Source organism: Limulus polyphemus, unplaced genomic scaffold, assembly GCF_000517525.1.
Source record: "Limulus polyphemus unplaced genomic scaffold, Limulus_polyphemus-2.1.2 Scaffold3029, whole genome shotgun sequence".
Classification (NCBI taxonomy): domain Eukaryota; kingdom Metazoa; phylum Arthropoda; class Merostomata; order Xiphosura; family Limulidae; genus Limulus; species Limulus polyphemus.
The window spans coordinates 18,327-24,382 of NW_013668639.1; the positions used below are offsets into that span (position 1 = coordinate 18,327).

General features: G+C 36.1%; 1 long non-coding RNA gene across 1 annotated transcript; it reads right to left on the reverse strand.

Annotated features, from left to right (window-relative positions):
• Positions 1-143: 143 nt before the first annotated feature.
• LOC111088036 lies at positions 144-3,382 on the reverse strand. Its single transcript, XR_002612659.1, has 2 exons — positions 3,280-3,382; positions 144-421 (listed from the first exon to the last, which is right to left on the reverse strand). It is a non-coding gene; the product is annotated as an uncharacterized LOC111088036 (long non-coding RNA).
• Between the last annotated feature and the right edge of the window lie 2,674 nt (positions 3,383-6,056).

Here is a 6,056-nt window from a genome sequence, read left to right on the forward strand (position 1 = left end):
CACCACGGGTATCGAAACCCGGTTTCTAGCGTTGTAAGTCCGCAGATATACCGCTGTGCCACTGGGGGGGGGGGCAGCTAAAACTGATTTCTCTCACTTTAGAAATAAGCACACGAAAACAACAACAACAACAACAACATTAGTTCAGTTGCACATGGCTTCAAGACACTTTTTTTCAGTTCTTTTAGGGTTACCATTGCTAATGACAATGTGATGAATTTCCATTCCGAACTGTGAAATATTTCATACCGACAGGAGGCCATTATTTAGAGTGACCCATAAGGTTGTTCTTAAAGGTTCTGTCAAATATGTTGCCACACCTTTTCTCTGGAATTCAACGGCCATTTTGTTTTTCAACGGTAATTTTTTTTTTCGGCTCTGGTAAGGTTATTAGGAAGCACATCAGTGATGTTTACACATCCTGGAACGAGAAGGAAGATAAATTAAAGAGAAAGAGGAAGCGTTGATAAGCATGAAATGTTAAAAAAATAATAAATATTAATTATATAAAAAAACAACCATAAGGCAGAGTCAACATACTTGAAACACATTAACTAGATAACGTACAAACCGTAATGGTTTTCGTTTTTACTTTATCACTACTGAAGAGATAAATACCTTTGCGAGTTGTGGGTTAGAACGAATTACAAGCTACTAAGAAAAACAGTTTGGGAGTTCTTGTTTTGAAGTATAAACCACCATTTAGAAAGTGTACGGAGCAGTTGAATTACCACAAAACCTGAATTTTTAATTAAACTATCTTAGCAAATTTGTTTTATTTTATATTCACTGTGCATTTTGAAGAAAAATGTTGAATTAAATGATAAAATATCTCGCCAGCATCTACAAATAATCTGATCTGCATCTACAGATAATCTGATCTGCATCTACAAGTATAATCTGATCTGCATCTACAAGTATAATCTGATCTGCATCTACAAGTATAATCTGATCTGCATCTACAAGTATAATCTGATCTGCATCTACAGATAATCTGATCTGCATCTACAAGTATAATCTGATCTGCATCTACAAGTATAATTTGAAGTACGCTAACCTTAAACCTCATACGATACCCGAACCAACAAGATTTAGATCAGTTATTATAATGTATACATAAATATGATTAATATCTGTTTACAATTACTCAATATACTGATTTATCCGTTACTTGTGGCTAGAAAAATTATTTGGATATAAGAATACTAGTGTAAAGAGTGATCCGGATATCCGATTTCAGTCCGGATCTGTAGTCCAACAGTGTGCAATTCAATTCAATTAGGTAGTGTAGGTAATATACAGTATACGAGGGTAGTGCCCCCCAGTGGCACAGCGTTATGTCTGCGGACTTACAACCGGGTTTCGATACCCGTGGTGGGCAGAGCACAGATAGCTCTTGTGTAGCTTTGTGCATAATTAAAAAAAACAAACGAGGGGAGTACTTCCCCAAACTTTGATGTTTGCCTCAAGTCTTTTGGTTAGCAGATTACTTTAACCACTTGAAATAATTGGAATACATTTAACTAACCTAATCTTTTTTTTTTTTAAACTTCCTATCGTTCCAGTTTATATGTCAACGTTTTAGAAGATACGGATGTATAGTACCCCTGTATATCTAACAACTGCAATCCTTTTGTTTAGATAAGGAAAATGAAATAATATCAACTGTAATCTGTTTACATCTTATTTTTATTTTATTTTATACCCGTTGCTTGCAAGGAGTTGCTCCTCGTGGGGGCGCCACTGACTACAGCAAGCTTTTCGGTTTCTACATTGTTTTCTAGTGATGTTTAGTATTGTCTTATTCAACGAGATGACTTACGCTGATAATACCATTTTTTTCACATTGTTCTCAACCCTATGATATTAGTTGCTTGTGGTGTTTCTCACACCTCCAAGTTCGTTAGGATCTTTTAGAGGTGTTCATCCGGGAGTAGGACTTGCGTCCTAGTCCGGACACCGGGTTTGGATCACTCTTAGTTTTCCCCTTTTGGGGTACTTCAGCCACCGCACTTCAACAACGTGGTGATCCGGCGCAATAGAACCGTATTATGTCTGTATTTTAGTACAACATATAAATATCTGAATAGTTATGAAAACAATAAACGTTTGTGCGTTTGAACTTATAATATTGTTACTAATAAGTGACTTTATCCTAGGTACTCTTTGCTGGACATTAGAAATACAGCTTTCAATGCTAAAAATCGGGCTTCGATACCTGTAGTGGGCAGAGCACAGATAGCCCGTTGTGTAGCTTTGCGCTTAACAACAACCAAATTAGAAATGCAGTAAAAAGCGTTTTATACATAACAAATAAAATGTGAGTCTACAGATCTTCAGGTTGAGTATGGTATGGTGGTTAACTTGACATTCAGGCCTAATATGGCTTGGTAGTTAACTTGATATTCAGGCCTAATATGGCTTGGTGATTAACTTGATATTCAGGCCTAATATGGCTTGGTGGTTAACTTGATATTCAGGCCTAATATGGCTTGGTGATTAACTTGATATTCAGGCCTAATATGGCTTGGTGATTAACTTGATATTCAGGCCTAATATGGCTTGGTGATTAACTTGATATTCAGGCCTAATATAGCTTGGTGATTAACTTGATATTCAGGCCTAATATAGCTTGGTGGTTAACTTGATATTCAGGCCTAATATAGGCTTGGTGGTTAACTTGATATTCAGGCCGAATATGGCTTGGTGGTTAACTTGATATTTAGGCCTAATATGGCTAGGTGGTTAACTTGATATTCGGGCCTAATATAGCTTGGTGGTTAACTTGGCCGGACTGTGAAATCGAGGATTTTTCATGTTTTGATACTCGCTGCCTCGAGAACGCACTCCGTACATTTGAGCTATGGGTACATTGTAATAGTGGTGATTTAGATCCCACTATTCTATCTGACAGAAGTAGACCAAGAATTAACGGTGTTATATAGCTTTGCTTTTCCTCTGGTCTATCAGTTGAAAATTAGGGACGGCTGAGCGTACATAGCCCTTATGCTAGCTTTGTACGGAAACTGTAAAACAATGTTTGCGCGAAGTTCTGAAGCAAACCACAGATCTTGAACAATATTTTACACGTGTGTAGGTTTAGGTTTTCTTTTCTTTTTCTGAACACAGTTTGTTTAGGGGATAAAATAATATAAAGCCAGTCCTAATCTCATCGGAGGCGTAATATGGTATGATTATGCAGTTTCTGGTATCGTTGATTCTCCGTTAAGTTTAAAGTGAAAAAAAATAAAAAACAATACACCAACTTCTGATACTTACTATACCGTCTTAATAAACTACTTGGTCTCCGTGAAATGCACCGCTAATTTGTATGGAACATTCGTTGTGACTGTTAGTAGTTATTTACGAAGGCCATCGTAGTTGTCACATCAGTCACCAGGTGAGGCTAGAGATCACACTGTTACGTGCAGGTTGAAAACATATTAAGAGTACATCAAGAATGAAAGCTTAGAAAGAGACCCTTGTTTGTATCCGTCCGCCAAGGGCGTGGAGAGGCGGGAAACCCCTACGATCTTGGCGTGGCCACTTAAAAAAACTAAAGCAAAACACATAATATGCAATTATTTTTATCGTCTGAATAGAAATGTAAACATAACATCCTGTAGATGGAGTTTTAGTCGTGAAAGACTGGAACATCATTTTTTTAATGGAAAATGAGATCGTTAGAAAACACATCCATTCTTAGGTTTACGTTTTTCCAACTGATCTGTTTGTTCGTTTGTTTTGTTGTTAAACACAAAGCTACACGGTAGATTATCTGTGCTATGCCTACCACGGGTATCGAAACCCAGTTTCTAGCGTTATAAGCCTTCGGACTTACTGCTGAGCCACTGAGGAGCATCTCAGATGTTCGCAAAGGTGTTATATATATATTGTTTAAGTCTTCTCTCCTTAACGCTAATAACAAGATGTCTGACACTGTAAAAAAAATTAAAAACGATGCATATTCCAAAAGTATTCCTGGGAATATATCGAAGGTGTTCTATGTTTTAGTGTACTTTCGAGTTTAATTTTATAAAAATCTGTCGTTTAAATTAGTGTAGATTAATTAAACTAATTACTCGAACAAACAGTGGAAAACAAGGCTGCACAAAAGCTACGCCTCAATCTTACTCTTCGTACGGATAGTTTGTTCCCGACCGCATAAATAACCCGTAGTTTTGAATTTTCTCATCTACCGTTGGAGGGCGTGCCATGACCGTTTTGTTTTGGTGTCATCTAGCCTAATGCAACTTGACGGCTGTCGCACGTTTTTATTATCTTGTTATTTTAAAAAAAACAAACAAATTATGATGATGACCCTCAACAAACAAACCACCCTGCACGCGCAGGGTTTGGTTTCTCATTAAGCGAACTGTTTTAATTGTGAACATTTTTTTTTCTCTTCATAAGTACGTAACCGGTACTTAATTTATACGGATGACATGCTTCATGATGAAACGGGCAAAAATAAAAAAAAACTTTTTACATAATGATAACTTGAGTTTTTTGGTTAAATTACAAATAAAACGTGCACCTTTTTTTTTGTAGACAATTTAGAGTGTCTTTCGGCAGATTAAAAACAACAACTCTATTTTGTTTCTGTGAGCCCAATCAACATATAATTCGATATAAAATTGTGCTTAAGAATACATAAAAAAAGATTAATTAGAGAAAATACAAGAAATATTTTCTTAACGTTAGTTGTTTTTTTTTATAAGTACAAATTTCGCCTCCCAGTGTTATGTTTGCGGACGTATACTGCTAGAAACCGTGTTTCGATACCCGTGGTGGGCAGAGCACAAATAGCCCTTTGTGTAGCTTTGTGCTTAATAACCAACAAGAACAATGCACAAATATACACAATGGGCTATCTAGGCTTTGTTCACCGCCCGATTTTTAGTGTGGTAGGTCTGCAGAGTTATTGCTGAGCCACTGCGGGCCGTTCTTAACGATTATGTTATCGAGAGGTTTTTGTCTTTTTATAACATCAGATAATTTGATTTAAAATTATCGTACCTTTATTAAGTTATTTCATTTTTGTTAGTATTGTTAGTTTGTTTTTGAATTTCGCGCAAAGCTACACGAGGGTTATCTCCGCTAGCTATTCCTAATTTAGCAGTGAAAGGCTAGAGGGAAGACAGCTAGTCATCACCAGCTAACCCTTGGGCTGCTCTTTTACCAACGAATAGTGGGATTGACCGTCACATTATAACGCTCCCACGGCTGAAAGGGCGAGCATGTTTGTTGGGACGGGGTTTCGAACCCTCGATCCTCAGATTGTGAGTCAAGCGCCCCCTAACCACCTGACCATAGTATTGTTAGAGATAAGGAATGAGACTTTATTTTTATACATCTTTCAAGTGTACGTCTTACCTTTAAATTAAAGATAATCTTGACACAGCTAGATTTCGTTGTCTTTTTAAATAAAATATTTGTAAAAAAAATACAAATAGAAATATTATTTAAATCAAGATTAAACTTGATGGCTCCGAATTTCTGAAAAAAAAACTACTAAAGAAAGATTTGGTCATTCTGAGTTTGTAGTGTAGAATAAACCACAGAAAGATTTGGTAATTCTGAGTTTGTAGTGTAGAATAAACCACAGAAAGATTTGGTAATTCTGAGTTTGTAGTGTAGAATAAACCACAGAAAGATTTGGTAATTCTGAGTTTGTAGTGTAGAATAAACCACAGAAAGATTTCATAGTGTGAGTTGTGGTTGTCATTGTTCGATTCGAGGATCAACTCTGCTACGTCTCATTGAATTTGTGATACCAAAAAAACGAGGAAATGTTTGATACTTTTATATGTTATGAAGTAGAACGAACAAAGGAAAAGGTTTGATACTTTTATATGTTTCAAAACTACCAAAACCATGGAAATGTTTGATACTTGTATATGTTATGAAGTAGAACGAACAAAGGAAAAGGTTTGATACTTCTATATGTTTCAAAACTACCAAAACCATGGAAATGTTTGATACTTTTATATGTTTCAAAACTACCAAAACCATGGAAATGTTTGATACTTTTATATGTTATGAAGTAGAACGAA